The sequence below is a fragment of the Saccopteryx bilineata genome, chromosome 4 (genome assembly GCF_036850765.1).
Source record: "Saccopteryx bilineata isolate mSacBil1 chromosome 4, mSacBil1_pri_phased_curated, whole genome shotgun sequence".
Lineage (NCBI taxonomy): Eukaryota > Metazoa > Chordata > Mammalia > Chiroptera > Emballonuridae > Saccopteryx > Saccopteryx bilineata.
The window spans coordinates 177,782,233-177,804,236 of NC_089493.1; the positions used below are offsets into that span (position 1 = coordinate 177,782,233).

At 46.0% G+C, this 22,004-nt stretch overlaps 1 protein-coding gene and 2 pseudogenes across 2 annotated transcripts in view; all 3 read left to right on the forward strand.

The window, feature by feature from the left end:
* GRIA1 (glutamate ionotropic receptor AMPA type subunit 1) overlaps positions 1-22,004 on the forward strand; it is a 307,663-nt gene that overhangs the window by 120,142 nt on the left and 165,517 nt on the right. The window lies entirely within an intron of this gene.
* Positions 4,994-5,772, forward strand: LOC136334022 (adenosine deaminase-like protein; annotated as a pseudogene).
* LOC136334024 (high mobility group protein B1 pseudogene) lies at positions 12,618-13,271 on the forward strand (annotated as a pseudogene).

Here is a 22,004-nt window from a genome sequence, read left to right on the forward strand (position 1 = left end):
ACAGAGATTTAAAAGTTTGAGGCAGTTTTTTAAAAAATTATGGCTTAGCATATGAAACTCCAGCTTCTCAGCTTCCCTTTTTAAAAACATGGAAAGATCTGGACCAGTTTTTCACTTGGCGAAGTTTGGCTAAAGCTGAGCGAACATCGGCAGGCAGATGAGTGTTCTGTCACTGCCCGTTTACTCATTTGTGCTTCCTGGTGGCCCCTGGGGCTTGCGGCTCAGAAAAATGGGGGCTTTTCCAGAAAAGGGCATCAGGCCTGGATGTAGGAGATGTGAGCTGATCGCCATCATTCTGCTTTTAACTCATTGGGTGACCTTGGTCAAGTCACTCTCCCAGTCTAAACCTTAGTTTCTTATCTGTGAACTAGGGACATGCTGGCCTGTTAGGAATGATCTGAAACGGGATAGCGTGGTGAGTGTGCTTGACCACCAGCTGCAGAAGAGTAAGAAATGACAGCTAAATGTTGACTTCTAGTTTCTGTTATTTATACCTACATGGGACTGAATAATTCCAAGACAAGTTCTGATAAGAGAAATTTTTTGAAAATATTGGAGTGCTGAGAATAGATGGGGAGAGAGCATCTCATGGCAAAAAAAAAAAAAAAAAGGCAGCCTGACCTGTGGTGGTGCAGTGGATAAAGCGTCGACCTGGAAATGCTGAGGTCGCCGGTTCAAAACCCTGGGCTTGCCTGGTCAAGGCACATATGGGAGTTATGCTTCCAGCTCCTCCCCACCTTCTCTCTCTGTCTCTCTCTCTTCTCTCTCTCCCTCTCTGTCTCTCTCTCCCTTTCTCTCTCCTCTCTAAAATGAATAAAATTTTTTTTTAAAAGCACACAAAACAGAACTATTGAGTGAACCTGCTGAATCTGCAGTTCTGAGAGAGCTTGAGGAACATGAGCATTCGAAGACCATATTATTAACCATCCCTGTTCTATAGATGAGAAAATATGGGCCCAGAGGGAAAATGGGCTTGGTAATCAGATCTGTTTATCAGAACCAGAATCATATACCTTTGTGTGGGTTCCTTAAACTCTCTGAGCCTCTGTTTCCTCATCTGTAAAATGGGAAGGTTAGAATCTGTCTTGTGCTGCATTGTGCAGATTCAATCAGTTAACGTGCTTTAAGAACCTAAAACATCTTGTCAGTGTCCACAACACGGGAGCTGCTATTATTAACTCATTTCAGGCATATGCTCATTGAACCACTGGCAAACTGGGAAGTAGTTAAGAGAATGAGACATATTGCTAAGAGATATTTTCTTAGCAGAAAGGAACTTGTCATAAACCGTAAGTGGCTCCTTCTACTTCCCATTGCACTGGGGTAACTCCGGTCAGTATTTTCCCCAGCATTTGCCACAGGATTCATAGCGCACCCCACCATACAGACCCATAGCAACGACAAGTTCTGAGAGTCAGGCATGGTGTTAGCATTCCAAAGTGTTTGCAGAGTTGGATCAGTGTGTGTTTTCCTTTCATAAATTCCAGGCCCTGCTCAGCTAGGAAGGAGAAATCTGAGCCCAAAGAACACGTATTTATTTTTGACTTTCGCTACCTTGCCTGCCTCTTCTCCGCTCCGCGTCTGAATAAGACAGCCAGCAGTGTTCCCCTACCCCTGGGCTCCTGAAGGCTGGAGCAAATTAGCATGCTTGAAGTCAGTTCTTCCTTTTGGACTGCGCTCCTTTTTCCCTCTCCCAGTAACAATTTCTGTTCCGGAGAGTACTTTCTCAGCCACTCCGCATCTAATGCAATTCTGTTTGATTTCTCCCCAGCAGCTCCCGAAAGGAGCCACTGAGCCATGGCCCCAGCAAGGCCCTCAGTTCCTGAGCACCGGCTTTCCGGCAGGAGCTATTCCAGACACATCTTCATATCCAGTAATCACGCATTTAACCAAAGTGATTGACACATCATTTTCCCCCCTCTCCTACATCTCCAGCCCATTAGTCTTATTTGTCTTCCTTGCAAAGGCTCCCCAGGTTCGGATTCCTGTCTAATCAGTGAACGTACAAATACGTGCACAAGTCAAACACACCTACACACACACAGATGTGAGAGGTACCAAGTCAGTATCTGCACTGAATATTCAACACTTCATTTCTAGACTGCACGTCTCCCCAGAAGGTTTAGTCATCAGCTTGCTTCCTTCGTTGTCACCTCCCGTTCTCCCTCCTTGTTTCCTTCTCTTCCTCTACTTCTTTGCTTTATTTATACTTTTCTCAGAAACAGCCACTACTTTTGGTTAGCCATCACAGAATCTCATAGAAGCTTGAGGAAGTATTTTATACACGCCTCTCCTTCAGTTTTGGAAAGTCCGTGTGCCGGAAAGGAAACCGTGTGCCATCAACGGTATTCTTTTGCCCGTAGGAAAGCTTTCAAGCCCCACCATCCTTACCCTGCACTGCATGGCTTGGACCCTGCCCACTGCATCAGCCGCCTCTCCACCACAATGCAACCAAACAGGCCCTTCAGTCCCTGCCTCAGGGCCTTTACACATGCTTTCTACTCTTTCTGGACCATCCTTCACATACAGGCTCTTCTTCATCACTCACCCTATTTATTCTTTAGATCTCAGCTCAAATGGTACTCCTTAGACCACCACCCTACCCTGTTCCTGTCCTTCTGGGCACTCATTACAACTCGTACTTATGTATTTATTTGAAAGGGTAGTTGCTTAATACTTCTTCACCTGTTAGAAAGCAAAATATCCAAGGATCATGACCTTTCCTTTTAATTTCCCATTATTTCTTCATTGCCATATACATCACCTGGAGTTTGGTAATAACATCAAATAGTAACAATAAAGTCATAGTGTCTGACTTTTTTTTTTAGAATATACTAGTTTTGGTTATACTGCTCAAAGGTTTATTACATGTATGAACTCATCTAACACTTACAACTGTCCTAGCGGGTGGGTCTGATTATTATGCTCATTCTGCAGGTCAGGAAACTGACTGGTCAAGTCCCTCACCCACAATTCTACAGCCAGAAAGCACAGAACTGGACTTTTACGCCTGGCATTCTGACTCACAAGCCTGAACCCTCTGTGGGGCCATGCTGTGCCTCTGTTCATCACTCCATTCATGGTCACTGAAAGGATAAATAAAATATGTATCCACATGGGTTAGTAGCAAAACTTAAGTCAAAATCTAAATTGCTTGATTGAGAACCCACTCCGCCTTCTATTCGGACACCCTCTCAGGGACCAGCAGAATGTAGTGAAAGAAAGAGAAGCCGATGGACAACTTGTCACTGATAAGAACTATGGGAGGGACCCTGTGAGGTAGCTTGTGGAGAGAAGTAGGAATCATCCCTTTCAAAGCAGGCAGGACCCAGTGGCAGGTGGAGAAGCACCGACTGGGCTGAACAGGTCTTCAGCCCAGTTCTCCAGAAACTTCAAGTGGGTTTACAGTTATGAGCACCAACAACTTAGGTAATTCTCATGCTTTGGATGATATTTTCCAAACCTGATCCTGAAGTGTCAGTAAGCATCAATTTTATAAAACTGCTGGTCAGGATTCCAGGATGGAAGCTGCAGGCATATGCCTTGCTCACTGTTGTATTCACGGCGTGTAGAACACTGCCAGGCTCATAGTAAGGTCTCGATAAATATTTGTTTAATGAATTCATGGAAAATGCACACCAACAATTCCATCAGTAGGTACCTATTGAATACTGTTATTAAGTCTACATAGTTCAAGATGCAATGAGGAACACAAAGGGAAATGAGTCCTATTCTTTTCCGTGGAGAGGCCAGCATCCAGGTGGATCTAGTAGTGACCACCCCTATCAGTAAAAGCCGCCGTGTTTGGGGATTTGCTCTGCCTAGGTGCTGTACTATGTCCCTTTGTACATTAGGTAATTTTTATACCTGCAGCAACCTTAAAGTAATGACACTACCTCAAATCTTCACTTCCAGATGCGAAACTGAGGTTTACAGATGGTCATTTCTTTTTTTTTTTTTTTCAAAGTCACAAAGCAAGGAAGTAGTGAAGTCAGGATTTGAACTCCGCTCTGTTTGACTCTGGAACCAACTATGCCAAATGTATACACCCTATTATTTTGAGGTCACCCTCTATGGGTGAGAGAAATGTTGGGACTGTAAGAGTTCGTAGTATTCAAGGGCAGGGGCAGGGACAGAAAGAGCAACGTGTGTAAGGCTACTTAACCTTTGCAGGTTAGCATATGCTGCTTACTTGCCCGGGTCTAATATTTCCATTCTTTACCTGCCACAAGCCTTTTTGTTGTGCAGGTCCTAGATTTAGGGACACTTCCTCCTGGAGGGCTTCTCAGACCCTATACAACCAGGTTAGTTACATCTGCCCTTGGTGCTCCCTCTGGAACCCTTTGTGGCTCCTAATCATAATACTTCTTACCCTACATTCTAATTATTTGTGTTCCCCTCCCACCAGTCTCTGAGTTCCTCCAGGATATTTTATCCTAGCACAGTACCTAGCATATAGAATGCCATTTAATAAATAGTTATAGAATGAATATTAGGTAGAAACAGTCACCATATGAATTCAACTAATATACAGCTGAATTCAAAAGGTGGAGAACATTCTTGGACAGTAATCAAAACTTCAAGGAAAAGAACAGCTCAAAGGTGAGTTGGGGAGGACACACACACAGTGCCCCATGGCACGGGCAGAGAAGTCACTCATAGTGGATGAATGGCACACTACGCTCAGTCCCGGAACTACCAGCACGGCAAAGGCTCACACACAAACCCGCAGACAGCCAGGGAGCTCTTGCTCAGGGCTCTGCTGCCCCTGCCCTGTGCTCGCGGGCTTCCCAGACCCCTGGTGGGTGTCCACCTCCACCACTGTGCTGAAACTGAGCCCACAGCTACACGTACAGCTAATCTTAGCAAAATGGATGGAAGTAAAGTAATCTGAAAAAAGGTAAACAGCACAAAACGAAGTGATTACCAAAATACATGGTGTGCATAGCAAGAATAAAAGTGTTTGGAGAAAACCTTTTTATCCCACTAGATCATGATGGAGGCAGAAGAACAATAGTCGTGGGAGACAACTTTCTACTCCGAATCACCTGAGCTGGGGGTTCATGCCCACTTGAATAGACCCATTGGTTCTAATGCCATGAAATTAATAGTCAGGAAGCCAGGTCTTAAAATTCATGATTAAATGACTGAAAGAACATTAGAGGAAAGTTTCCAGATGTTTCAAATTACACATCAGCCTCCGACTAGCCCTGATGATATTCTTTCTAATGGTCACAAAAGAAGTCATTAAAGAATCCACAGAGATGATGGTGTCAAGTCCCTGGAACTTGACAAGGAAGCTCCTGAACAAGGGGTCCACACAAAAGAGAAAATGCTACAGGAATGACCAGAAAGGACGTACATGCCATCTGTACCTGAGGTTATGAAGCACTCCCAAAGAGAAAACTTAGACATTGATGGTAGGTGTTTGACAGCAATGCACAGAAGGGGTGGCTCTTCTATAGCCGAGCAGACTGTTACACTTCTGGAAGGGTTCTTCCTTTCTCCTGAGGACATGGTTCTTGGCTTTGAGCCCAGTGGAAGCCCTACCACAGGAGAGGAAAAGACTTCTTGGAACCTCTTTTAGACACTAAAATATAGGTCTGAAGTTAGCATTGCAGCTTTCAGAGATTCCAAACCAAATAATAATAAAAAAGAAACACAGGGACTCCTAGATCTGCTTCCTGACAAAAGCAGGCACGGGACATTTCTCAACTCCTCTAAACGGATGGCTTTGTCAGGCAACACCGGCTACCACTGGGTGAACCTTAGGGCTTCAGGTACTTTGCAAAACTCTCTCTCCCTTCTTCGCCCCACCCACAGGTAGCAACCCATGTGTAAATTAGTTGAGTTATAAAGATATAAATAGTATTTAAAAAATTTTAAAACAAAGTTTAGTCGGGGCGAATGTACACACTGAGATTTCTGTCTCTGGGTTTTTTGACTGACTGTGAACCTAGGCAAGTTATTTACTCCTTCTAAATCTCAACTTTCCCATCTATAGCTGGAGATGATGAAATTTTTATTGTTGGGAAGTTGAAGTGAGGTCAATATGTTAGGAACTCAGCAGAGCTCTCTGCTCTTTGCAAGTACTTGAGTGTTTGTCAAGTCTGCTGCTGCTGCCACTTGTCTTCTAGTACTTATTATTGGGGAAGTTGGGAGAATAAGACATTTCAGGCAGAAGGATACTTATGAGTAAAAGCACAGATGTATGAGAAAATTTCCTGCCCATGGGCATAAAGGCGATTCATGGCATTGACCAGAAAGTCTATTGGATATTTAATTCAAAGAGATTCCTCTGAGCCAAGAAATCAATTGCTCAAAAAAATTGGAGAGCAGGTGAAATCATGCTCCATTCCTCTTTTTAAAAGCTAAACCTCCTTTTCCATTTGCATGAAACACCTTTTTCAATCCCTTTACTTTTAGTCTATTTGTATCTTTCATTCTGAGGCAAGTCTATAAAGTCAATCTAAATTTAAAAAATGACAATAAATATCAAAATGAAGAGTCCAGGGTGCGTCTGAGTCCAGGACATGCAACTTTTCTGCTAAACATGCGGGTGAGACTCTCATAGTAGCTGCCATTTTGTTCTCAGGCAGTGGGTGAATCAGCCATGTGGTCTCCTGGGAACATGGGCTGCTGACTCTTCTTCTTTCTAGGGAAGAGTGGTGTGTCATTGACCGATATTTTTATCACGAAGTGTGACACCAGTGTCACCTCTGCTTCTGGCTGTCTAGTCTATTGCTCAGGTCTCCTGAGCAGAAACATGAAAAGATGTGATTTGGTCCTTGTGACTGGGATTAGGGAGAGCAGGTGTGCTGGTATACACCCCAATCCTTTCATTGATCTCCTTGCCTTTGACTGAGCCACCCACTTTCAGTCCGTAAGACCTTACAAAAGTAGCCAAGCAAAGTATACTTCAGGGGAGGCCACTCCTCTCATCTTGTACCTCCAGTGAGCTTACATGGCCAATTAAAATTGCTTATCCTCCTCTCTCTGTCTGTTAAGTGTACCCTCCTTTCCACCTTCTTTTCCTTGAAGTCCTGCTAATCTCTCTGCTCCTTCCACCTAAGCAGCTGGCAGCCCGACACCCCCCCCCCACCGTCACATGCACCCTCTGTTTTTGGCTTCCTCATGTTCCTCAAGCTGTCCCTTACACTTGGAATGCTGTCATTCATTATAAATATCAAAAGAGCCTAGATTTGTGTGTGAGATGAATGTAATAACAACTCAGAAATAACACTGATTATTTGGTTTCTTGTATACTAGTTTTCTTTCCAGAGATAAACTATTTGCTTTGAAATTCGCCTTAATTTTGTCACCTGAGAAGGGTGGAAATGGATGGACTAGAACTCTCTGTGGGGCTGAGATAGAGGGTTTAATGGCAAGGTCTTGGTTTTAAACTGTCTAAGTAGGAACATTACAACCTCTGGGGTAGCTTTCATTCTGTCTGGTGTACGTTCCCATTCTGCACGCTTTCAGACTTTAAACAATCTGAACATTTGGGAAACAGTCAAGTAGACAAACGCAGCATAAAAAGTCTTCGAAGCCGGATGAAAGCATAACATCACACTTGCACCCTGCAGGCACGCTGGCTCCAAAGCTGTCTAGATGGGAGCTGAGTGATTTAACAGGCTTGGTCAGTGAACTCGGGCATTGGTCACCAAACAACAGATGTCAGGTAGGGAAAACAGCAGGTGAGTGTAGACTGGAGGAGGGGACAAAGGCTGCTGATGGAGGGAGGAATGGCAGCCCAGGACGTGGAAGGAGGGCCCAGGAGAGACTCTAGACCCACCAGGTATGAAGCTGCCTGGGGACCCAAACCAACAAAAACAAATAAAACACCCTAGCCCCTCAGGCATCCTGAAAGGAGTTACAAGATACATGAATGCTCAGGATTGTTCATTAGCAACCAGCTATCATTGCCTGCTGCGCATCAGGTTCCGTTCCAGAGAGTCAAGGAGGACAGAGACAGTATAAATGACAACGCCTCACTCCGGAAGTGTTTACCCTCTGTGGCACTATCACACACCGGCCGATGGAGAGCTGTGCGTGTTCAGCACTTTTTACAAAAGCAGGTGCAGGTAGAGAACTAGGTTTTTCTCTTCCAAACATATAAAATTATTTAGTCACAAGAGAAACTTGTTCACCACTTTTTCAAAGATGGCATTTCCTGACGATGCTAACAATGGAAGCATGTCAGAAGAATGACCTCATCAGGTTCACACAGCTGTCTACTCGCGCAGACTTAGGTAACATACAGCCGTGACCTCACTTAGGCCGGGAGCAGATCTTAACTGCTTGAGAAAACCATGCTCAGAAATGCAGTTTGGTTTCAACTGCTTTCCCTCTTGACTGTTAACAATTTTAATAACAGGAAATGTCTCACTCACGGGGCATACTTAACCCAAGATTCCACAGGGAAGGGGCCGTGGCACCAATGAGTCATTAGACAGAATGAGAGTTGAGTCCTGAAATAGAAAAATCAGGAAGCATCAAACTCAACTTGTATTTAAGTCATTTGAACGTTTTGGTTATTTTATCCTACCAAGCCAGTCATGTAGAATCGAGGAGTCTGAAGATCTTACTCACTTGTAGCAGGCTGATGTAGGGCACTGCCCTTGCAGGAAAGACCTCCCTTAAAAGGACACTTTGAGAAGGTCACAAAGATGGGAGCTGTGTGTCTGCAGAAAGACACGAAGGAGAACTGGGCAGTGACGTGGCCCCTGGCACCAGCAAGAAAGAGGGATTGCTGCTCATATAACATGAAAGGTGTGGGTGAGGGTGAGCATAATGGGAGCTTTATCAAGGCAACAGGCAGAACCAGGAGCCACCATTTATTGAAAATGGAAAGAGGAATGTGCATCTTTATCCTACTGTCCACGAACTTTCTTTTAAGAAAAAAAAAAAAAAACCAGAGTGGGAGAATGCCACTACAAGTGCTTGGACTTTCTGGACTCTTCAGATCTGAGGCAGGACAGGAAAAACACAGTGACAACATTGAATTTGGAGCCAGCCAATTGAAGTTCAAGTGTAGCTCTGCAGCTGACAGTTGCTCTGTCCTCACCGTTGACCTTGAAGACATTCCCCCAGCCCAGAGCATCCACTTCTTGCCTGGGATAGAAAGGAAATAGAAGCCTTTGGTTTTCTCCACTTCTGGCATTCTAGGATTCAACGAGGAACAAAAACAAGGATCTTGGGGTTTTTTAACATTTAATACACAATAAAATGTATGCAGTGAAATGACCTATAAATTCTGCTTAACTTTAAATGTGAATTAGATGCAAATACAGAACAAACTATTTGGGTGGTCATTGCCCTCTGTAGATTAGGAAGTATAATGTGGCTCCTTTGCAGTGTGAAGAACGAATCTTGCACAAGCTAAAAAAAAAAGCTTTCAAAACTGCATGGAGAACCAGATACTGATGGGGCTTTCTTGCCTTTAGTGAGCCTTTTCCTTTGCTATTTTTGCATCCATCACTGAAGAGGGGACACATGTCCCTGAGATTCTACATGGGACAATGCACAAGCACTTAAAGCAGCATCTGATCAACTAAGCGCAGTCATAAGTAATGACATTGCTCTGACATCTATAATGATATATAGATATATACACTTTGGAGGACCAGCATGTACATGGCTGCTGGTTATACATGCTACCCACTACCTGTCCTAACAAAAAGGAAAATGTATTCAATTGTTACAAATGAACTTGAGCTGAAAAACATAGCCCGGGAGCCAGAAAATTCATAGTTCTTAGGTGCTACACCTTGTGTTAGCACTTGACATATTTTCATTCATTTAGGCTAATAGCAGCCTATCAGAATACAATCTTTTACATTATTTGATATTTTTGATTCCTATTTGTGAAACAGGGAAAGTGAATCTTGAAAGCGTTAAGTAAGGCCTGATAGCCAATACGTAAGATAAGCTGAGAGTGAGGGGTCCTGTCTCCAATACCTGCTGTCTTCCATAACACCCTTCTGGAAATCCTAGTCCCCCCTCTAACACCCTTATTTGGCTGTGGTAGCTAAAACAAATGGTTTAGGTTCTTGGATCTAAGTTTACTCATCTGATAATAATCATAAAAACCAAACAGGCAACAAACCAAAAATGTGACTCTGTGACCTCTGCTCTGCGTCCATGGTTTGTGAATGGTCTCTACAGCACCACGGTGAAGACCCTGGGAACGGTGCCCTTTGCAGTCACAGGGCACCGTGGCCTCAGACTGCTCTGTGCAACCTAACACCTTATGTATATTTATTATGTCTTTACACATCTGTATTGTTTGAGAAAAGAGTCCCAAGCTTTCCTGAGGCTGCCAGTGGAATCTGTATTCCCAAATGCCTGAGACCCTTCTGATTAGTAGGTCTCCTTATGATGCCATCGACCTCCAAGCATCTGTGACAGTCTGAAAGACACTGAGGCTTCGTGCATGGAGGGAGCTCAAAGGCAGAACTGACACTTGCATCACAGACGATGCGGTGTCACAGAAAGGGACCCGGCAATGAACTGAGGATTCTGGGTCCTGGCTGACTCTTTTTTTTTTTTTTTACAGAGACAGAGAGAGGGATAGATAGGCACAGGCAGACAGGAACAGAGAGAGATGAGAAGCATCAATAATCAGTTTTTTGTAGTAACACCTTAGTTCTTCATTGATTGCTTTCTCATATGTGCCTTGACCGTGGGACTTCAGCAGACGGAGTAACCCGTTGCTCAAGCCAGAGACCTTGGGTCCAAGCTGATAAGCCTTGCTCAAACCAGATGAGCCCGCGCTCAAGCTGGCGACCTCGGGATCTCATACCTGGGTCCTCCGCATCCCAGTTCGATGCTCTATCCACTGTGCCACTGCCTGATCAGGGTGGGTCCTGGTTGACTCTTGACTCTGCCTTGTCATTCAAAGAGAGATGCTAATTCCTGCCCCGCTTCCCCAAAGCAGCTATTATAAGAATCACATGTAATAATATAGATGCGAGCACTCTAGGGAAACACCAAGTGTCCTGCAAAAGGATGGCATTAACTGTGAGATATTCAAGTGTCAAGTCGTTCCACTAATTGTCAACTGAGAAAGAAGGAAAATCACAGGCTTTGTCAGCACAATGCAGAAGCCTTGCTTTCTTCATCCTTCAGCGAGGTCCTGCCGCTGACACTTCAGTGAACAACCTCTGGGCTTTAATGAGAATTAGCTGCAAACACAGCTTGCAGGATTCAGATGGAGATCATCACCGGCCTGGGAGCCGATACATGGAACTTGCGGTGCCTTCCCTAGGCAAGCACGTTCCTCTTTACCTCCTTCATTCTGGTCGGGCTTCTCAAAGGGTCCTGGACCAGCAGCACGAAACCAGTTTAGAAATGCAACTTGCTGAGACCCACCCCACTTAATCAGAAATTCTGCGGGTGGGCCCAGCGGTTTGCATTTAAAAGACCTCCTGGGCTAATGCTTTGGCCATGGGTACTCAGAAGAGAATGGGGCTCCAGTAACCCGGGAGAGTACCTGGTATGGGTCCCTGCAAGGGTGCTGTCAGCAAAGGTTGGGCTGCTGGACGGCACTGTTAGCTAACATGGTGTGGCCCAAACCATGCTGCCAGGGGCCTCTTACGTATGTTGTCCCACGTCGGGTTTTATGTGAAAGAAGACTACGGCTCTATTTCAAGGAATGCAGCTCTCTGAAATTGAGAAAGTGCAGATAGCTTCGGCATCCTTAGCAGCCACAGAATCTTAGCAACCCAAAATTAAACCATACATATGTAAAAGTTAGCTTCGTAGTAAGCTTTCTTCTCTGAGCCTTGAAATGGTGGAACCTAACAGTATACATGAAAATAATTCGTGTTTATTGAGCCCTTTTTCACAGGCTTAGCACTATGTTAAGTAATTTTCATGGGTTAATGGGGATACTTATTTCACCAATTTTTCAGGGGCCAGCGAAGAGCCCACACCCTCCGCTGGGCTCTGAAAAACGTAACTGCCCACAGTAATTGGGGAAAATGAAAAGAAATGAGCCCATTACTGCTCCAGTGAAAGAAGTATGAAGAGCAAGTTTAGGGTGTTCCTGGAGGCCTAGGTCAGACAGCTACCTTCGGGCTGATGTAAATAGAAGAGGAAATGCCGAAAGTTAGACTTCTGAATGAGGAGCGGATTGGCCGTCTTAGAGTGGGGAAATCTGAGGTTCAGGGTGCTCGGACAACTGGACTACTGGTCGCATATCAAGCATGTGGTAGTGTGAGGATCTCAATTTAAGTAGGTCACTTCCAAAAGCTTTGCTTTTAACTGTGAAGGTGAGGCCAGAAAACAGGTTATACCAAGGCCGTGCATTCTGATAAATTGGTGGTGGCTTCCAGGATCGCTGAGGAGGAGGGCTCTGCAGACCAGCCTGGGCTCTCCCAGAAGGAATGCCAGAGTCAGTTAGTGGAGGCGCCCGGCTGCCTAAGCAGGGAGCTTCCGTGTCACGCATTTGCTGACCGTGCACTGCGCGGCACACTGCAGGAGAGGCAGGCCTGCTTCTTATTCCTGTGCAGATGGTCTCTGACTTCAAGGAAAGGAGAGCCCCGGAGAATCAGCAGGGGCTTATTATATGGTACTAGGTGGTAGTAAGTGACGGTTCAGGATGTTCAGAGCTGATGGGGCATCTGGTGAGAAAGGGGATCAAGTGTCCTTGGGAAAAAAAAGTGGAGGAGGAGGCTGCTTCTGGCCCCCACGCTCTCAGCCACTGCGGTGCCCTGAGCTGCACAGAGACGGGGCAGGGGAGGGGGCAAGCAGGAGTCCGTGGTGCCCTTCTGCCTGCTGCACAAGGGACAGGCAGAGGCGGTCCTAAGAAGCCAAGAGGCAAAATATCACCCTGTGCTTTCTTTGTGCAAACCTGCCCAGAGGAGCACGGGAAGAAGCACCAGATGCCTCACTCAGCTTCTCTGAGGTTTCTAAGACGTGCTCAGAGACCTGGAAGACCAGGTCTGCTAAAGACAAAGGAAAGTGTGAGGTCACAGCCGAGATGGACAAGGCCCGTTAGGAAAGAGAAATGAAAGCTTATATTCCTCCCGCAAAGGAAACAAAAGACAAGTTCAGGAATCCTGATACACCCAAGAGCTCTCCTTCAGCCTTTTCGTTTTGTTTTGGGCTGAGTATTGCCCCAAAATCAAAGGAGAGCACTCCAGCCTGTCCACTGGTGATGCTGCAATGAAGTTGGGGGAGATGTGGGGTCACACCACTGCAGGTGACAGCAGCCTGGTGAAAAGAAGTTGAAGGAGAAATACGAAAAGGATATCACTGCACATTGAGTCAAGAAGGCCGGATGCAGCCCTGGCCGGTTGGTTCAGTGGTAGAACATCGGCCTGGCATGCAGGAGTCCCAGGTTCAATTCCCGGCCAGGGCACATAGGAGAGGCGCCCATCTGCTTCTCCACCCCTCCCTCTCTCCATCCTCTCTGTCTCTCTCTTCCCCTCCCACAGCCAAGGCTTCACTGGAGCAAAGTTGGCCCAGGTGCTGAGGATGGCTCTGTGGCCTCTGCCTCAGGCGCTAGAATGGCTCTGATTGCAACAGAGCAATGCCCCAGATGGGCAGAGCATCGCCCCCTGGTGGGCATGCTGGGTGGATCCCGGTGGGGCGCATGCGGGAGTCTGTCTGACTGCCTCCCCATTTCCAACTTCAGAAAAATACAAAACAATAAAAAAAAAAAAAATGAAGGCCTGATGCGGTGAAGAGGGAGTGGTCAAGGTTGAAAAAAAGCAAGGAAAAGAAGGAAGATGAGGAGGATAAGGAGGATGAAGAGGATGAGGAGGAGGAGAAGATAAAAATTATGATGATGAATAAGTTGGTCCAGGTTAGCTTTTTTTTTCTTGTCAATAAAGCATTTAACCTCCCTGCATACAACTCACTCCTTTTAAAGAAACAAATTGCAATCTAAAGCTGTGTAAGATTAGTTTTTAAATTGTGTGGTGTATTTTCCTATGTAGCCAACACACTACCAAATGTGTCTTTGGCTAGCCCTGTCCTGGTGGAATTTTCAATAGCCACTAACCTCGCCTGGGACAGTATGGGGGATGGAAGCTGGCATGGAAGTTATAGCAGGTTCTTGTTGGTGCACAGTGCAAACTAGTTATATATACGGGGCAGTAGTTTTTTTCATCTTCACTAGTCTCTGACGCAGCTTATAAAAAATAACTGTTGTTCTGTTAACTGAATACTATTCTGTAATTACAAAAAATTTTAAAAAGTTGCAGCTGTTTTGTTGACATTCTGAATGCTTCTAAGTAAATACAGTTTTTTATTTTTTTAAAAAGTGAAGGCATTGATTAAGTGTAATGATGAAAAACAAACAATAATAAAGCACGATCAATCTTATACATCCACCAAACATCATAATTTATAGGTCTTTCAATTCAATTTTCAGTCTTACCTCTGTTACTGCCATCAACATAGAAGGTGTGGATAGGACAGAAAATGGCATTGTTTGCAAGTAATGGGATCCATCTGTGTCATGACAGCTCAATCATGCCCCGGGAAAACTTACATTTAGAAGTGCCACTCCAAAAGTATGCATTCAATATACCTAATGGCTCATCTGCGGAGTAGTTCGGAAATTGATATAAATCAGAGGGATTGAGAAAGTGTCTCTTCAGAGCAAAGATAATAATAAGTTAGTGCCAAATTTGACTTACATGTGGTTTACGGTGTCTGTAAGATGGGTGTGTGAGCTTTTGAAAGCTTATCAAATATCGTTTCCACAGTATGTTAAACCAATGTGTGAACTGAGTAATAAAATAACAACCACCACCAAACTGGCCCTAATAATCAAAAAGAAACAAATGGGTACCAGCAAGACAGTCAATAGTTAGAAATAACCTCCAATTGAATTTTCTTTGCAAAAAGTATTTTTCCTGCCTTCAGTTTTACCTGTTGTAAGCACATTTTTTTATCCTCGACATTCGTGTGTTTTTAAAAAAATGACTCATGTAGTGGATATACAGATCAGAGGAAGAAGGTGACCTCCCTCAAAGTCCAAGGTCAGAGCTGCGTGGCATCTGGGCATCTCTCCCCAGGAAGGCTGTTCTTCATGAACGATCATCTCTCATTAGCCATGACTTGGCACGTGATGTGCCCCATTTTCAGTGGCTCTCTCTGTGGGTAAGGGCAGCCTTGGGCACCATCGTGGGAGCAAGCCGTCTCCCAGCCCTGGGCTGTGCCTGCTTACTCAGCTCTTCTAAAGCCCCCTCCGCCCCCACCCCCCACTACCTTGAGAAAGTAGTTTCTCCCTGGTCCTCCTCCCCCAAAGCATTTACATCAGAGATGATAGGGAGCTTAACACCTTAAGACAGACTTTATCTGGCTTTGGAAGACAGGATTTGACAGTACCAGGAATCAAAGCATTTCTCTGGGCAAGTCATGCTGACCAGTACAGACGTACCTCTGATTCATTTTACATTTTAAACATCACCTGAAACTTCAACAAGGGGGAAAGCAAACATGACAGTCGTCAGTGGAAAAGAGGCTCTGGAGGCACAGGCTGACAAGGACTTGACCTTTTCTGGCCCCCACCAGGTTAGATAATCACATGGAGAACTACACGAAACGGCATCTACATGCAGAGACAGAGACCTTGTGTACCTGAGTGTCTTCCGTGTCCAAATACCAACGTCAAGAAGAGAGTGTTCTGGAGCCCAGGATTTGAGGGCTCCAGTTTGGATTAAGAGGAAAGAGGAAGAAAACCTTTTCAAGGTTTAATACATTCAGAACCCGGAAGCCTCTCCTTTGCAGGGCTCCTGACCCATTCATGCAGCAAAGAGATACCAGTTCAGAAAAACTGCCCACAGCTGTATAATTTATTCATGTCCTTCATCCCTGGTAGGCTTCTGGATACATGTCCCTAACACATCTCTATTCGTCGAGAATTGGTGTTGCTAAAGCCTCACCGCGTGCCGTCACTTGTTCCATTCTGCCCCCTTTGCTTCAGGTACATGGGCTGTTTTCTCCTTCATTCCATGGGGAGAGAGAGACAGACAGGGATTTGGGGTGGAGCCCAGGGTTGCTGGTAGTGTCGAGGTCTGGTTTCTGCTCCTACTTCCGCTACCACGTTGCATGACTTTAGACCAGGGTAGTTAACCTTTTTATACCTACTGCCCACTTTTGTATCTGTTAGTAGTAAAATTTTCTAACTGCCCACCGGTTCCACAGTAATGGTGATTTATAAAGTAGGGAAGTAACTTTACTTTATAAAATTTATGAAGCAGAGTTATAGCAAGTTAAAGCATATAATAATAATGACTTACCAAGTACTTTATGTAGGATTTTCGCTAAGTTTGGCAGAATAAATCTTTATAAAACAACTTACTATAGTTAAATCTATCTTTTTATTTATACTTTGGTTGCTCCGCTACCGCCCACTATGAAAGCTGGGATGCCCCCTAGTGGGCGGGAGGGACCAGGTTGACGACTGCTGGGTTAGACAGTATCTCTCCCTCTCTCGGCAGCCCAGTTACCCAGCATCAGGGCAGGATGGCTGACCTCTAGGAGCCTTTCCAGCCCTAACATTCTAGGGCGTAGTGGGAACTGGGCTTCTGGGCTCACTTGAATTCAGTGTAACTAGCCTTTTCTGGCTGCCCTCCTCACTGGCATCAAGCACTATCCTGGGCACTGCAGGGGGCATGCTTACCCCAGAGCTCTCTCTCCGTTGCCACAGCACTCACAGGCAAGAGGAAGGTGGAGACAAGAAAAACAAGTTTACAGTTATCCCCAGTGCACAGCGGAACACGTTGTGTGCCGCGAGCAAAGAACAAATGATTACAGGGTCCAAAAGAGGCAGAAATTGTATCTATTTATGAAAAGTCAGAATAACAATTTACAGCATTTCAGATGAGCCTTGGCAGGAAGAGGATTCGAACAGACGCGGTGTAGTTTCTATAGCAACATTTACTGAGCCTGTATTTTGTTGCCAGCCGTTGGTCTGAGCACTTTGCACAGAATGGCTCATCTACTCATCTTTTGAGATGAAGACTATGATTATTCCCAAGTCTGCATACGAAGAAACTGAGGCATGGGTTGTCCAAGTGACCGGCCGAAGCTCACAACACAAGCAAGTGCCCACGGCCAGTGTCAGTCTGGAGGTGCTACTGACTCCCACACAAGGAAAGTCACTGAACACGGAGGCTGGGAAAGAAGACCTGACTGCACATACACATGAGTTCTGAGGCCCTGGGCAAGTCCTTTCACCTTTCATGTCTCTGACCTTCCAGTTTCTGATTTGAAATCGCCGTTAAGTACTTGCCTCGTTGGGTTGTTATGCTGACTCAGCAAAATGGCAGGCATAAATGTTTTTAAAAAATAATACAATGTCCTATATAATTTTAAATGATAGTACAAAGCAGAAGGAACAGCATGAACAAAAGTAGGGAGATTGTACAGTGCAAGGCATAGGAGACACATCTTTAGGGCAGAATATGACTGTTCACTTTGCCCCATCGCTGTGAGTAATGCTACCTGGTGGGTTGAATTAGAGTCTTTTCCCAACAGTTGCACCTGGGGGGGTTTCCATGCAATGTCTTGCTTCATCTACCAGCTACGCTAGGCCTTGACTCTGTATGGAGAATAATAAATGTAGCCTGTTTTTCTTAACGTTTTGTACTGTTGAAGCTCACCCCAAAATGCCAGCACGATTCTCACCAGCATTTGCGTTCAAGGGCAGCATTTGAAGGAAAGGACTGGACCCTTAGCCCCTGTTACTAATATAGACATTGGCACACCGTTTCAGCAGAGTTAGCTCGTGTGGGAGTGAGGCCGCAGGACAGTTAGAATGGAGTGGAAAGTTGTCAGCACGAATAGACTCATCTCAGCCGGGTCTGTGCGGCGAGATGTGTTCCAGCTGTCTTCTCAATACCCAGCCAGGCAGCATCCTCAGCTGATGCCCAGGTTACCATGGGGACTGGGGGGGAAGCGGAAGGGCCACTCAGCGGTTAAATCCCCCACCTCAATAAAGGACAGTAGCTCCAGAGATGCTCAGTAGGAGAGACACTGGACTGGAGTCAGAAAACCTCAGTTCGAGCCCTCACTTGGCCAAATTTTGAAGGACCTGCACATCTATTTTTCCCTGAGCTTCAATTCTCTGTCAAATGGCACAATTGATAAAGATGCTCTCTCAAGCGCCTTCGATTCTGAAAGCCGAAATACATGGAAGTTATTTTTAAGCAGAAACTCAACTACAGCTATTCTTAGGCTCCCGACTGGAAGCTACATGTGATTCTGCGTTTCCTCCTAACTGCAGAGGTGAAATTTTCAGCTGCATGTTGTTCTTATGTTTCTTAGCAGCGAGATGGTGTGTTTACAAAACGCAACCACAACAGCGACTCAATGACAGCAATAACAGCAACTACAGCAGCAGACAAAATAGTAGCCAGGAACTGTGCTAAGAACACATTTTAGATGCATTTATTCTCAGAGCAGCCCCGTTGGGTGGGTACTATTACTATTTCTATAGCACAGCGGAGGAAGCAAAGGTTTAAGAGTAACTAATTAACTTGCCTGAGGGACAGAGTGGGGAACTGAACCCAGTTTGTCCACCATCAAGCTCTAAATCAGTGTTTTTCAACTGCCAGTCTGAGGACCGGTCCGCCAGAAATTCCCTGCCAGTCCGCAATTCCCTGCCACCCTCATCTAAGACCCAGTGATTTTAGACAAATTCACTTATGCCCAGGGTGCTGTCTGCCTTAACAGTCCCCAAAATAATTCTTCTATTTCTACCAGTTCCCAAGGGTAAAAAGGTTGAAAACCATGGCTCTAGACCTCTCATATGTCCAGCCAGGAGTGACCATAGACACATGAAACCAAGTGTCCCAGGTAGGCCTTGAAGCTTCCTTCCCTTAAAAAATTATCTCTAAAGAGTTTTTATCATAGAAATCAGAGCTTTATCCTCCCAGGAAGAAGGAAGTCATTAACTACAGAGTAAGACAAGCCATCCTTTCCCTAAAGCAATGGCACACAAGTGGACAGACCTACATGGAAGGAGAGAGGACCACAGGGACAGCAGTGGCCTGAGAAAAGGTCAGTTGCCCCACCTCCTCGGTTAAGTGAGAGAACTTCCTTCCACACGGGAAATCCTGACCCTGCCCGACATTGCTCCATGACCCTGAGCATGAAATGGTTCAAGGAAAAGTACACAGGGGAGTGTCGCAGTCCATTGCTCGGGCAGAAGGGAGAAACCAGCTTTACTGAGAAAGCATTGGGTCCCAAAGCACTGTTACATGTAGTGTACACAGACGATTCCTAAGACAGCTCCTGTCCTTCAGGGAAGGGCTCACCGTGTACGATAGCAGATAAATCTAGGTCCAGCTAGCATTGATGAAAAAATGCTAAGTACCTAATGAAAGTCTAAACAACTTGCTTTGGGTGCAGAGCGGAGGGAGGATCAGACTCAATTAACTCCAACACGGGGCAGAAGGTGCTAAGTGCGCTAATGGGAGGGGAAGCGGAGAGCGCTGGGAGCCCAGGGGGAGCTGGGTTGATTCTGACTGCGGCTCTCACAGAAGTGGTGGCATCTGAGTGGGATCTCGAAGGATCAGAACAAGTGCAGAAGGGCTGTGAGGAAATTCTCATCACAGGAGAGCCGGTGTAAAGAGGAAGCCAGCTTGTCCATGTTTGCTCTTCTGAAGGCGGTGTGGCTACAAGCCTGAAGTTCAGACTGACCTGGGTGTGACTCTCAGAGCAGCCGTGTCTCTGTGACCTTGAACCTTGATGGCTTCATCTGTAGATAGAGAGCCCAGTACCTTCTTTGTGCTATGGCTGTGGGAAGTAAAAACATAGATGCCCATGGTTAGCAATGCAAATGTTTAGTAAACACTCCGCTCTGTGATAGCTTTTACTACCTGGACTCTTCCCACTGCAGAGAGCATGGCCGGGCTCCTCTGGGTGACAGCTGAGGCCACCCAGCCTCTGCTGGATATCAGGCAACTTCAAAAGTGACGCGTAGCTACAAATTCATCTGCACCTGCCTTCCCCGCGTCCGCATCTCTCCTCTCCCCTGATCTTGGCGCGGCCAACACCTCTGCCTGCTCCTGAATCATAGTTTTGCTTTTCTGGCTTTGTGTAGTTTGGGCGTTTGTGGTTTTCTGCTTTCCTATCTGTGCAGCGAGGGGCTGTGTTGGAAGGTGGCTACTGGAAGCATTGTCAGATCCCGTACCACATGCACAAGCACCTGTGGTCAGTTCACCGGGTAGAATGCTGTCCGCCCCCAGCCCAGCGCTGCTCTACTTCTCACTCTGTCACGGAGAATCACGAGAGTGTTAGAACTGCAGGGAACTGTGGCCAAGTCTTCGTTGTTTTTACCAGTGAGGACCGTGAGGCCCAGCAACAGGAAGAGGTTTGGCGCGTTCCGGCAGAGAGGCAGGCCAGGGTGGGCCTGTGCACTGGGCCCCAAGGGTAGCTGAGTCACAGGCCAGTGCGCCCTGGATGGCTTCTCATGATCCTTCTACCTCTGCTCTGGAGATTTGGGTTCTTTTGAGATAGAAGAATCACTTCCTTCCCTCTCTCCACCCCCTCCATCCCCCTCCACGCTTTGGGTATAGCTGGAAGCATCAGCCCTCCTGGGGTCCACAGTGTTACTACAGGCAGGTCCTGACCCTACAGATGTTCTTGGGACGCTGTCACAGCACCCTGCGCTGATGCGGGGCCTTCGCAGCTTGGAGCCCAGGTGACAGCCAGTGTGAGGAGAAGTTTGAAAACCCCTTGAACAGCCTCGGCACTGGAGGAGCAAGGAGAGGCGGGTGGGAAATGTCCAAGGGGGCCAGTCTAGAAAGCGGATGGAAATGAGGAGACTAAGGCCTTCCTGTCCTGTTCCCGAGACCAAGCACGCACATGCTTCCAGCTCACAGGACAGCTCCCTCCGACTGTGGTGGTGGCTGGACTGAGGATTCCGAGGCTGCCCTGGGCTCCACGGGAAGGAACACCAGGATATGGATGACAATGACACCTTGCAGGGATCAAGGGAGGACAAAGTGTGTACCTTGTAATTAGGCATTTCTGCCTTGGACTTTGGACAAAGTGCTTGTCCTTTAAGACCCTTCTCTTGGGAGTCTGCCCTGGCCTCCCTCTTGGGGTGCCTGCAATACACACTGTACTTCAACTGTAAGATTTATTTCATTTGCTCTCGCAGTTTGTATTTGTGGTCTGTGAGTCTGTCCCCCTCATCACATTAGAATGTTCCGCCGGAAGTCGAGGGCTTTGGCTCTCCTTTCCTCATACTATAAGGGAAAGCGTGGGATATGTTAAATCAATATGCTAATTATGCAGTGAGTGTCATGGCATTAGATACAATGTAAGATAATGCAGCACGGATCAGATAAGCAGATTTGAATTCTTCTCCTGCTGTTATCGGTTCTATGACTTCCACTTACCTGTGCCTCGGCCCTTCTTCTTATAAAATAATAATAATAACACCAACAATAACAATACTAGTGTGTACCCTCCAGGGCTGTCAGAGAGGTTTTAAAAGGTAATGAATATAAAAATGTGTAGTCTAGTTCCTGACATCAAAGGGCTCGATACATACAAGAAGCTATTAGTAACATTAGAAATCACCACTCTCATCATCATCACCATCATCATCATTTGTTGCCACTGTTATTATTCTGGTAACCAGGATCTCCAGATCCTCAATCAGTTCCTCTTTTTCCTTTCCTTAAATAGGAGAGGAAAATAGGCAAAGGAATAAATGGAAGGAAAAATAAAAAGCCTAACGTTTATTACTCTGTGGCCGTTGCACCAACCCACACTGTGGGCTCCTACAAGCTGGAGGACCCCCGAAAGCTTCTTTCTCTGAGCCTCTCACCTAGTCCTGGCTCTCTAGATCTTGGAACTACGGGAACCAGAAAAGATCAACCGACGACAATGGGGGAGGAGGGGGAATTCCGCCCAATGTCTCAAACAAGGCAGGTTTCCCCCTCAGATTCATAGTAGAGGCTCCTCTTACTCGTGCTCAAAGCAGCCCTCGGCCTGCCCAGCACCCCAGAAACAATCTAGTAAGGATT